This window comes from Melanerpes formicivorus, unplaced genomic scaffold (assembly GCF_026170545.1).
Source record: "Melanerpes formicivorus ecotype bairdi unplaced genomic scaffold, bMelFor1.0.p_v2 SCAF_9, whole genome shotgun sequence".
Taxonomy (NCBI): domain Eukaryota; kingdom Metazoa; phylum Chordata; class Aves; order Piciformes; family Picidae; genus Melanerpes; species Melanerpes formicivorus.
The window spans coordinates 3,646,011-3,659,042 of record NW_027142361.1 but is presented as its reverse complement, the minus strand read 5'-3'; the positions used below and the strand labels follow the sequence as shown (position 1 = coordinate 3,659,042).

At 52.2% G+C, this 13,032-nt stretch overlaps 1 non-coding gene across 1 annotated transcript; it reads left to right on the top strand.

Annotated features, from left to right (window-relative positions):
* The first annotated feature begins 862 nt into the window (after positions 1–862).
* TRNAT-AGU (transfer RNA threonine (anticodon AGU)) lies at positions 863–936 on the top strand. The gene has a single exon. It is a non-coding gene; the product is annotated as a tRNA-Thr (tRNA).
* Positions 937–13,032: the final 12,096 nt, after the last annotated feature.

Genomic DNA, 13,032 nt, shown 5'->3' with positions numbered 1-13,032 from the left:
CTTGGGCAGCCCACTCCAATGGGCAATCACTCTTTCTGTATAGAACTTCTTCCTAACATCCAACCTGAACCTCCCCTGGTGCAGCCTGAGACTGTGTCCTCTTGTTCTGGTACTGGGTGCCTGGGAGAAGAGACCATCAACCGCCTGTCTACAACCTCCCTTCAGGTAGTTGTAGAGAGTAATAAGGTCACCCCTGAGCCTCCTCCTCTCCAGGCTAAGCAGCCCCAGCTCCCTCATCCTCTCCTCATAGGGCTTGTGTTCCAGACCCCTCACCAACTTGGTTGCCCTTCTCTGGACTCGTTCCAGCAAGTCAACATCCTTCCTAAACTGAGGGGCCCAGAACTGGACACAGTACTCGAGGTGTGGCTTAACCAGTGCAGTGTGCAGTTGTGGCCAATGTGCAGAACCCGGCACTTGGATGTGTTAAATCTCATGCCGTTGGACTCTGTCCATCTGTCCAGCCTGTCGAGGTCCCTCTGCAGAGCCTCTCTATCCTCCAGCAGATCAACTCCTGCCCCCAGCTTGGTGTCGTCAGCAAATTTACTGACGATGGACTCAATGCCCTCATCCAGATCATCAATAAAGATGTTAAAGAGCACGGGGGCCCAGCACTGATCCCTGGGGCTCACCACTAGTGACTGGTCACCAGCTGGATATGGCACCATTCATCACCACTCTCTGGGCTCGGCCCTCCAGCCAGTTCCTAACCCAAAACAGTGTGCTCCCATCCATGCCATGGGCTGACAGCTTGACCAGGAGTTTGCTATGGGGGACAGTGTCAAAGGCCTTGCTGAGGTCCAGGTAGACCACATCCACAGGCCTCCCCACATCCACCAGGCGGGTCACCTGATCATAGAAGGCTGGCGCCGTGGCTTAGTTGGTTAAAGCGCCTGTCTAGTAAACAGGAGATCCTGGGTTTGAATCCCAGCGGTGCCTGCGTAAGGTGGCACATTTGTTTCAGGGGTGACCTTATCACTCTCTACAACTACCTGAAGGGAGGTTGTAGACAGGCGGATGATGGTCTCTTCTCCCAGGCACCCAGTACCAGAACAAGAGGACACAGTCTCAGGCTGCGCCAGGGGAGGTTCAGGTTGGATGTTAGGAAGAAGTTCTATACAGAAAGAGTGATTGCGCTATGGAATGGGTTGCCCGGGGAGGTGGTGGATTCGCCGTCATTGAAGGTGTTCAGAAGGAGACTTGATGGGGTGCTTGGTGCCATGGGTTAGCTGTTTGGGTGGGTTGGATTGGTTGATGGGTTGGACACGATGATCTTGAAGGTCAGCTTGGCCGGGAGTTTGCTATGGGGGATGGTGTCAAAGGCCTTGCTGAGGTCCAGGTAGACCACATCCACAGGACTCCCCACATCCACCAGGCGGGTCACCTGCTCGTAGAAGGAGATCAGGTTGGTCAGGCAGGACCTGCCCTTCCTAAATCCATGCTGGCTGGGCCTGATCCCTTGGCCATCCTCTAAGTGCTGTGTGATTGCACTCAGGATGACCTGTTCCATGATCTTGCCTGGTACTGAGGTCAGGCTGACAGGCCTATAATTCCCTGGCTCATCCAACCGGCCCTTCGTGTGGATGAGCACCACGTTGGCCAGCTTCTAGTCCTCTGGGACCTCTCCAATGAGCCAGGACTGCTGGATAGTGGCTTGGCCAGCTCATCTGCCAGCTCTCTCAGCACCCTAGGATGGATCCCATCTGGTCCCATGGACTTGTGGGGATCCAAGCTGCTGAGGAGAGTTGCAACCACCTCCTCATGGAACATTGGGAAACTGTGCAGCTCCCTGGCTCCCTCTGCCAGCTCTGCAGGCCAGCTGTCTGGAACACATTCTGTCCTTCTAGCAAAAATTGAGGCAAAGAAGGTGTTAAGTACCTCTGCCTTTTCCTCATCCTTTGATACAACATTTCCCTCCATGTCAACCAAGGAGTGGAGGTTGTCCTTTCCCTTCCTCTTGCTGTTAATGTATTTATAGAAGGACTTTTTGTTGTCCTTCACAGTAGAGGCCAGTTTAAACTCCAAATATGCTTTTGCCTCCCTAATTTTCTTCCTACATGATTTGGCAACATCCTTAAACATTCCATGGGTTGCCTCACCTTTCTTCCAAAGATCATACACCCTCTTTTTTTCCCTTAGTTCTATTAAAAGTTCATTAACCATCCAGGTTGGCCGTCTGCCCCGGCGGCTCATCTTCCGGCACATTGGCACAGCCTGTCTCTGCGCCTTCAACAATTCTTCCTTGAAGCAGGTCCAGCCCTCCTGGACCCCTTTATTATTAAGGGCTTTTTCCCAAGGAACCTTCTGAATTAGTTCCTTGAGTAACCTGAAGTCTACCCTCCGGAAGTCCAGAGTGGAGGTCTTCTTGCTGCCCCTCTTAGCTTGACCAAATACTGAGAATTCAATTATCTCGTGGTCACTGGCCCCTAAACACTCTCCGACCACCACATCACCCACCAGCCCTTCCCTGTTGGTGAAGAGGAGGTCAAGCATAGACTTGCCCCTCTGTTGCAGTTTGAGCTGGGTGCCCCCTGCAATGTTTACTTCCTGTGTCCAGAAGTCCAGCCCAGAGGGGTGGACACAGGAAATTATATAGTATTTCCTACCACAGTTCTTTGCATCACTCAGGGGATGGTGCCAGAGGCAGAACTTTGGGTTCTATGACCATGGGGCAACATTCACTGCACCTGACCTGCTGGGTCCTGATGGGGTGCATCTATCTAGAAGGGGTAAAAGAGTCCTGGCACTGGAGTTGGCAGGGCTCATTAGGAGGGCTTTAAACTAGGTCTGAAGGGGGTGGGTGAGGCAATCGGTCCCTCTGCAGAGGTAAGAGTAGGGCGCAAGGTAGGGTCAGTTGAGAAGTCAGGAACCCAGCTGCGATGCGTGTACACCAATGCACGCAGCCTGGGCAACAAGCAAGAGGAGTTGGAGGTCCTAATCCATCAGGGCGACTATGATGTAGTTGCCATCTCAGAAACTTGGTGGGACAGCACCCACGATTGGAGTGCTACAATGGGGGGTTACAGGCTCTTTAGGAGAGACAGGCGAGGGAGAAGAGGAGGAGGGGTGGCTCTGTATATTAGAGAGTCAATCTCTGCCACACAACTTGAGGTGGAAGATGAGGTAGTTGAGAGCCTGTGGGTCAAAATCAGAGGACAACCTAACAAGTCTGACATCCTGATTGGAATCTGTTACAGACCACCCAACCAGGATGAGGCGGCTGATGAGTTGTTCTACAAGCAACTGGAGGCTGTCTCAAGATCATCAGATCTTGTCCTTGTTGGTGACTTCAACCTCCCAGATATCTGCTGGGAACTTCATTCAGCAGGGAGGAGGCAGTCCAGAAGATTCCTGGAGCGAATGGAGGACTGCTTCCTGACACAGCTGTTAAGCGAGCCTACCAGGGGACAGGCTCTGCTTGACCTGCTGTTCTCCAATAGGGAAGGGCTGGTGGGAGACGTGATCGTGGGAGGCTGCCTAGGGTGCAGTGACCACGAGATAGTGAAGTTTTCAATATGCAGGGAGATAGGGAGGAGCACCAACAGAACCTTCACCTTGGACTTCCGAAGGGCAAACTTCAGCCTATTTAAAAAACTTGTCTGCAAAGTCCCCTGCGTACCAGCCCTCATGAACCAAGGGGTTCAGGAGGGTTAGACCTACTTCAAACAGGAGCTCTTGAAGGCACAGGAATTGGCGGTTCCCACGTGCCGGAAGGCAAGCCGGCGGGGAAGGCGACCGGCCTGGATGAGCAAGCAGCTCCTGGAGGATTTAAGGGGGAAGAGGAGGCTGTATTACCTTTGGAAGGAGGGGAAGGCTTCTCGAGGTAAGTTCAAGGAATCTGTTAGATTATGTAGGAATAAAATTAGGGAGGCTAAGGCCCAGCTGGAACTGAAGCTGGCCACCTCAGTCAAAGACAATAAAAAGCATTTTTATAAATATATTAACAATAAGAAGAGGGGCAGGAAGAACCTGCACTCCCTAGTGGACCTGGAGGGGAACACGGTGACTGAGGATGAGGAGAAAGCTGAGGTCCTGAACACCTTCTTTGCCTCAATTTTTAACAGCAAGGCAGGAGTTCAGGACGAGTGGCCTCCGGAGCTGGGCGATGGGGTCGGGGAGCAGTGTAATACCCTGGAAATCCATGAGGAGTTAGTTCAGGACCTGCTGAGCCACTTGGATATTCACAAGTCCATGAGACCGGATGGGATCCATCCTAGGGTGCTGAGAGAGTTGGCAGATGTGCTAGCTAGGCCACTCTCCATCATTTTCCTCCAGTCCTGGCTCACAGGTGAGGTCCCAGATGACTGGAAACTGGCCAACGTGGTCCCCATCCACAAGAAGGGTCGGATGGAGGAACCTGGAAACTACAGTCCGGTCAGCCTGACCTCAGTGCCAGGGAAAGTGATGGAGCAGATTATCCTGGCGGCAATAACTGCGCACCTGAAGGATGGCCAAGGGCTCAGGTCCAGCCAACATGGATTTAGGAAGGGCAGATCCTGCCTCTCCAACCTGATCTCTTTCTATGATCAGGTGACCCGCCTGGTGGATGTGGGGAGGCCTGTGGATGTGGTCTACCTAGACTTCAGCAAGGCCTTTGACACCGTCCCCCACAGCAAACTGCTGACTAAGCTGTCAGCCCGTGGATTGGACCATTACACTCTGTGCTGGGTTAGGAACTGGCTGGAGGGCCGGGCCCAGAGAGTGGTAGTGAACGGTGCCACATCCAGCTGGAGGCCAGTCACTAGTGCTGTCCCCCAGGGATCAGTGCTGGGCCCTGTCCTCTTCAACATATTCATCGATGATCTGGATGAAGGGGTAGAGTCAGTCATCAGCAAGTTTGCAGATGACACAAAGTTAGGGGCAGATGTTAGTCAGTTAGAGGGTAGAAAGGCTCTGCAGAGGGACCTCGACCGACTGGACAGATGGGCAGAGTCCAATGGGATGGCATTCAACAAGTCCAAGTGCCGAGTGCTGCACTTTGGCTACGGCAATCCCATGCAGAGCTGGCTGGGGTCGGAGTGGCTGGAGAGCTCCCAAACAGAGAGGGACCTGGGTGTGCTGATCGACAGCCACCTGAATATGAGCCATCAGTGTGCCCAGGTGGCCAGGAGGGCCAATAGCATCCTGGCCTGCATTAGGAATAGTGTGGCCAGCAGGAGCAGGGAGGTCATAGTGCCCCTGTACTCTGCTCTGGTTAGGCCGCACCTTGAGTACTGTGTCCAGTTCTGGGCCACTCAGTTTAAGAAGGACATCGAAACACTTAAGCGTTGTGGTGGGTTGGAAGGGTAAGGCCAAGAAGCCTCCTCCCTTCCCCCTTGTAAGGTAAAAGGGAAAAAAAAAATGAAGGGAAAGGAAAAAAAAACTCACAAGCTGAATTAGCAAAGCAGTGGAGCTTTATATTTACAAAGCAATGTAGGATTTGCAGGGGAATATTTACAAATTTACAATATCTACAATATATACAAAGATATACAATAAAGTAACACAGAAATGAGAGTTCCCCCCTCGGCTGAGGGGGGTTTCACACCTCCGCTCTCCCCTCTTTCCCCCTTTCCCCAGAGTGGGATAGAAAGAGAGAGAAAAGAGAGAAAAAAAAAATGTTAGAAGCAGTTCGTGTTAATTGGAAGGGAGTTAATACCGGCCTTTATCTGGTCTTCAAGGCCGAGGCCTTGGCAGAAAGCCCAGCACAGAGAGAGCTGCAGCACGAAGAAGAGGCGGAAGCAAGACTGACAGAGAAGTGCTGGAAATGCCCAGTTCACTCCCAGTTCAGAAGGTGCTTCCTCCCACTTCACCAATGAAATTAGTTTAGATTATTCTTTCCGTTTACCAACTTCCGTCCACCATATTCCCTTTCTTAAAGGCACAGCCTCAAACGGTCACAAGCGTGTCCAGAGAAGGGCAACAAGGCTGGTGAGAGGCCTTGAACACAAGCCCTATGAGGAGAGGCTGAGGGAGCTGGGATTGTTTAGCCTGGAGAAGAGGAGGCTCAGGGGTGACCTCATTGCCCTCTACAACTACCTGAAGGGTGGTTGTAGCCAGGAGGGGGTTGGCCTCTTCTCCCAGGCAACCAGCACCAGAACAAGGGGACACAGTCTCAAGCTGCGCCAGGGGAGGTTTAGACTCGAGGTGAGGAGGAAGTTCTTCACCGAGCGAATCATTCGTCATTGGAACGGGTTGCCCAGGGAGGTGGTTGAGTCATCGACCCTGGAGGCGTTCAAGGGGAGATTGGACGTGGCACTTGGTGCCATGGTCTAGATACTGTGTCATGGGGTCTGTGTTGATAGGTTGGACTCGATGATCCCCGAGGTCCTTTCCAACTGTCGTGGATATGCCCTCAGAAATGTGCGGCAGATCCACGGATTCGGGGCACCACTTGAGAATGTGGGACCTGCCCTTCCTCCACCTTTATTCTGTGCAGAGTGGCAGAAGTGGCAGGGAGTGAAGTGGGGGAGGGGCAGTGGCGAGCAGATCAAAGTCTAGTCCGTTCTCGCTGCAGCCGCGGCGAGCGGGCAAGCCCGGCTCCCTAAGGACGAACGGGGACTCCAGCTGTTAAGCCGTTCTCAAAGGTCCCTGAGGACATGTTTATGGTTTTCACTGAAGGAGTCGTTTGAATGCCCGAGGGGTGGAGGCGATCTTGATTCCGTACCATGGCGGTAGAGGTGGCCAGAGCCCTGCTGTATGGTCGGGCTGCGGTGGCGGCGGGCCCGCCTGTGTGCTTGGAGCGGCACTGGCGGCCCCCGGCCGTCCACTCGGGCTGCGGTGGCGGTGGACCCAGCCGTGCGCTCGAGCTGCAGTGGCGGCGGACCTGGCCGTCCACTTGGGCTGCGGTGGTGGCGGACCTGGATGTGAGCTTGGAGTGGTGACAGCGGCCCCGGCCGTCCATTCGGGCTGTGGCAGCGGTGAGCCCGGCCATTCGCTCGGAGTTGCGACAGTGGTCCTGGCCGTGCGCTCGGGCTGTGGCGGGGCCGGCCCAAGTCTCTTCCCTGACTCTTTCAGACGAGTTCTGAAAATGGCGCCGAGCACCTGGCTCCACCTCCCTTCTTCTCACTAGGTTGTGGTGCAGCCCCTCCCTCCACCAGGGGAGGGTTAAGTTTTTGGATGCTGTCACGTCTTGGTACGCGAACGCCTAGCGGGAAGGCGGTGTACCGTGACATGCATCTGTATAGCCTCGGGCCGCGGCTGGAAGCGGTCAGCACTGGGCTTGGGATAGGTCCGTGCAGGGTTGTGAAAGGCTCAGTGTGCTGTTTTCCTAGAGGGGTGGAGAAGCAGTTAGAGCCTGATTGTTCTGACTGGCTTGCCCCAGGGGGGGAAATATGCCGCTGAGTAAATAGAGATGGAAATAAAGGTTTGGTTGAGAAGTTGTGAGGTTCTTTCCAGGTGACCAGGATGTCCAACGGATCCATGAAGAGCTTGCACCACAGAAAAGCAAACTCTGCATCGCCGAGAGGTTCCATTAGATGAGGGAAGAAGAACTGGAATGGACTGACACTTGAGCCTGAATGAGAGACTGTTTGGGTGGACGCCCAGATGAAGATATGGACTTCCTTTATTATAATAAACCAAACCAGGTTGGAAGAGACCTTCAAGATCATCGTGTCCAACCCATCAACCAATCCAACCCACCCAAACAGCTAACCCATGGCACCAAGTACCCCATCAAGTCTCCTCCTGAACACCTTCAATGATGGCGACTCCACCACCTCCTCGGGCAGCCCATTCCAATGGGCAATCACTCTTTCTGTATAGAACTTCTTCCTAACATCCAACCTGAACCTCCCCTGGTGCAGCCTGAGACTGTGAGACTTCGCCGAACATGTCATCGGAAGATTTCTGATTTAATGTTGTGTTTGGGTTCAAAGATTATGGTATGAAATAAGGGGTGGCATGTTGCAGTTTGAGCTGGGTGCCCCCTGCAATGTTTACTTCCTGTGTCCAGAAGTTCAGCCCAGAGGGGTGGACACAGGAAATTATGTAGTATTTCCTACCACAATTCTTTGCACCACTATAAGATCCAGTGCGGAGTCTAGCACTTCCTCTTTGCTTCCTCCTCCATCAGCCGGTAACTGGGGGAGATGTCTCCTGGCTTTGGGCCTGGCTAGGCCCAAGGCCACGGGGGGATGGGCAGTTTCAGACCTGGCCAGCTGAGACTAGCCTAGTAGTGGGGGGGAAAGAAGGAGCCCTGGGGGTTTTGGGTGTACCCTCAGGTGGGGATGGGATCTCTCTGGGGTTTTTTTTGGATCTTTCTTTGTCACTACGCTTTTGGTTTTCTGCAAATGTTCACTGTTTTCTATTTAAACTTTCCATCACTTTTGCAATCTGTTTGTCTGAGTGTTTATTGTTGCCAGTGAAGTGGGGAAGGGGGCTCCCTCAACCCAGCACATTCTGGGTAGCAGAGGATGGCTGTGGTGGGCAGGGAATCTGCCCCCAACCCCTTTACACCCTGGTAGGCTCTCACAGCACCTGGGATAAGAAGCTGTCCTCGATGCACTCTAAGAACCTCCTAGACTGTCTCCTCTCTGCTGTGTTGAGATCCCAGCAGATGTCAGGCAGGTTGAAGTCGCCCATGATAACAAGGTCCAGAGATCTTGAGACAGCCCTAAGCTGCCTATAGAATGACTCATCAACATCTTCCTCCTGGTTGGGTGGTCTATAACAGGCTCCAACCAGGATGTCAGCTTTGTTGGCCTTCCCTCTAATTCTTACCCACAGGCACTCAACCCGATTGTCCCTGATCTCCAGCTCAATGGCATCTAGTGCCTCCCTGATGTACAGGGCCACCCCTCCACCCCTTCTTCCTTGCCTGTCTCTCCTGAAGAGCCTGTAGCCGTCAATTGCAGTGCTCCAGTCATGTGAGTCGTCCCATCATGTCTCTGTGATGGCAACTACATCATAACTTTCCTGCTGCAACAAGGCTTCCAGCTCCTCTTGTTTGTTAACCATGCTTTGTGCATTAGTGTACATACACTTCATCTGGGCTGCTGGTTTCACCTCTGACTCTAGCTTATCACCCCCAGACTCTTCCCTGAGGGGACTAGCTTCAGCCTCTTCCCCCTTCGAAACTAGTTTAAAACCCTGTCAATGAGACCTGCCAATTCCCTTCCCAGAATCTTTTTACCTTTGGGGGACAGGCCATTCTCGTATACTGTGACCTTCTCCCTCCTCTGGGACACATGTACTCCATCTGTTGCCAGCTGGCCTGGTGCAGTAGAAAGTTTTCCAAGATCAAAAATCCCAAAATTCTCTTGACTGCACCAGCCTCTAAGCCACTTGTTAACTATAGCTGCTGACCTGTTTCTTATGGTATTCCCTCCTGCAACGAAGGGTATTGATGAAAAAATTATTTGTGCACCTGACCCCTCAACCAGGTCTCCCAGGGCCCTGAAGTCATCTGTGATAGCCCTGGGAGTTCTGGTTGCAACATCATCATTCCCTAACTGCATAACTAGAAAACGATAGTAGTCAGAGGCCTGCACCAGTTTAGGCAGCCTACTGGTAACATCATTAACTTGGGCTCCTGGCAGACAACAGAGTTCCCTATGAGATGGGTCTGGCCGACATATGGGGCCCTCCATTCCCCTCAGGAGGGAATCACCAATAACAATTACCCTCCTCTGTTTTTTTGAGGGAACAGGTCCTGATGCCAGGGGAAGGCTGTTTAACCTTAGGCTGCTTTGCCTTAGGCTGTTTAACCTTAGGCTGTTTAGCCTCAGGGAAAACCCCAGATGGTGTGTCCTCCGGCATCAGGATCACCTCACCCTCGATCTCCAGTGCCCCATACCTGTTTTCCAAGAGCAGCGGGGAAGGTGAGGGGAGGCAAGGAGATTTTAGTTTGTGTCTATTGAGAGGAACCTGCATCCATTCCCCTCTGCTTTTTGGATAACCAGCCTCTGATGGGGGAGCCTGCAGAGCCTGCTTACTCTGATTCAACTCTTTCCTCCTCTGGTTCATCTCTTTCCTACATTCCCTTACATTTCTAAGGCTAGCAACCTCATCCTTCAGTCTGGCCAGCAGATTAAGCAGATAGTCTGCTCACACCTTATGCAAGAGTTGCCCCCACTACCCTGCTTCTCAAGAGCCAGGCTCCAGCACTCTCTACAGCCAGATACCTGGACAGCTACCTGCTTGTGTTCTACCTCAGTCTGGGTCGACACTGACTTTTTTAGGGAGATTTTGCTGCGAGTTACAACCATACCTGTCCCTGGCCACAGCACCTACTGCACTAAAAAAAAAACAAACAAAAAGAAGTGTGGCAGCGCGTGAGAGCACTAGAGAGTACAAGAAAATATGGGCTGCCTGACGAACAGAGTCCCCGTGAGCCGCAGCAAACTGTTTTAAAATAAGCTGCTCCCGCCGCTGGGATCATGAGTCTGAGCCATGTGAAAAGACGGTTCCTCCTAGCCTCGCGGCAAATTTCCACAGTGCTGGTGATTCCCGCAGCCCAAAAAGGAGAGCAGCGGCTGGTCCCCGGCGGCTCCTGGTCCTGGTGCTGTCCCAAGAGGGCTTCCCGCTGAACAGAGTCCCCGCGAGCCGCAGCAAACCGTTTTAAAACAGGCAGGCATATGTTGCACACTCGCTTCAATCAATCATAGAATGGTTGGGGTTGGAAGGGACCTCAAAGATCATATAGCTCCAATCCCCCTGCCATGGGCAGAGACAGCTTCCACCAGACCAGGTTGCTCAAGGCCTCATCCAACTTGTCCTTGAACACCTCCAGAGAGGAGGCACCCACAACCTCCCTGGGCAATCTACTCCCATGTCTCACCACCCTTACTGTAAAGAATTTCTTTCTAGTACCCAGTCTGAATCTATCCTTATCCATCTTAAAGCCACTTCCTGTCATCCTGTCACTGCAAGCCCTTGTAAAAAATCCCTTCTCGGCTTTCTTGTAGTCCCCTTCAGGTACTGGTCTCCCTGGAGCCTTTTCTTCTCCCGGCTGAACAGCCCCAACTGTCTGAGCCGGTCCCCATAGGGGAGGTGCTCCAGGCCTCTGGTCATCTTCATGGCCCTCCTCTGGACCCATTCCAGTAGTTCAGTGGTGTTCACATGCTGAGGGTACCACAGCTGGGTGCAGTATTCTGTATGGGGTGTCACAAGAGAGGGAAGAATCACCTCACCCATCCTGCTGGTCACACTTCTTTTGATGTAGTCCAGGATATGGTTGGCCTTCTGGGCTGCAAGCACACGTTGCTGGCTCACATTGAGTTTTTCATCAACTGACATTTGAAAGTCTTTCTCCTCAAGGCTGCTCTTGAGTCACTCCTTACTCAGCCTACAGCTGATCGACAGCCACCTGAATATGAGCCAGCAGTGTGCCCAGGTGGCCAGGAGGGCCAATGGCATCCTGGCCTGCATTAGGAATAGTGTGGCCAGCAGGAGCAGGGAAGTCATTGTGCCCCTGTACTCTGCATTGGTTAGGCTGCACCTTGAGTACTGTGTCCAGTTCTGGGCCCCTCAGTTTAAGAAGGACATCGGGACACTTGAACGTGTCCAGAGAAGGGCAACGAGGCTGGTGAGAGGCCTTGAGCACAAGCCCTATGAGGAGAGGCTGAGGGAGCTGGGATTGTTTAGCCTGGAGAAGAGGAGGCTCAGGGGTGACCTCATTGCCCTCTACAACTACCTGAAAGGTGGTTGTAGCCAGGAAGGGGTTGGCCTCTTCTCCCAGGCAACCAGCACCAGAACAAGGGGACACAGTCTCAAGCTGCACCGGGGAGGTTTAGACTCGAGGTGAGGAGGAAGTTCTTCACCGAGCGAGTCATTCGTCATTGGAACGGGCTGCCCAGGGAGGTGGTGGAGTCACCGTCCCTGGAGGTGTTCAAGAGGGGATTGGACGTGGCACTTGGTGCCATGGTCTAGTCATGGGGTCTGTGTTGATAGGTTGGACTTGATGATCCTTGAGGTCATTTCCAACCTTAGTTATACTGTGATACTGTGATACATTTGTGCTTGGGATTGTACCTGAACCCAGTGTAGGAGCTTGCACTTGGCCTTGTTGAACTTCATGAGGTTGGCATGGGCCCACCTCTCCAGCCTGTCCAAGTCCCTCTGGATAGCATCCCTTCCTCCCAGTGTGTCAACCAGACCACATAGCTTGGTGTCATCTGCAAAGCTGCTGAGGGTGTGCTTAATCCCACTTTGTCACTGACAAAAACATTAAACAGCACTGGTCCCAGTACCGACCCCGAAGGGATGCCACTTGTCAACATTTTACACAAATCCATGTAGATTACATCAGTTGCTCTTCCCTTATCCACTGACACAGTAATGAAGTGGTACAGTCTCTGACAAATGCAATTCTGTCTCACCTCCACCATCATTTGCAAAGTCATGTCTGTACAGGGGATTGGACAACCAAGCTGGATTAACATTTTAAACCAAATGTGGCTGCTCCAATGCTTGCACTAGCAAACAAAGATATAATAATACAAGCAGCAGCTATGGGCAAAGCCAAGATGTTCCTTCAATTGGCACTGTCCCTACTTAAGGAAGCCAGAGATATATCCTGGTCATTGCTGGCTGGAGTGACTAATTACAATGCTAAAACTGCTTATTTCTCTGGAGGTTTGCCACGTTTTGAAGAGCTGGCTCCAGCTCTGTTGGATTTCTCACAGGGAACCTCCTGTGCCTTAGAAAAAACTCTCCCCCTTAACTCAAGCCTATGCTTGATTTTTGTTATCTGACAGGTATGGACAAGATCCTCAGCTGCTATAATTTAACACTGCTGCTCTATTAGCTTTCCCAGGTACCTCAATCCAACTCAATTGAAATAAATGACAGTCTTATCAGCTCCACAGACTTTGAAGCAGGCTCCAGCTATGGGATTGATCCAATATGTAAATGCCAAGTCTGAGTCCAGGAAGGGAGGAAAATCATCAGCTGGAATTTTTTAAAGGCTTGCAGATATTTCTTGGCATGGAAATGGGAATCAAGGAATTTCTCAGGGAGTATGTTAAATAATTCTCAAAATAACTGTTAACGCACACAATCCAACCTCCATCCCACCTCTGTCACTCAGTTTATGGTTTACCCACTGCAGCA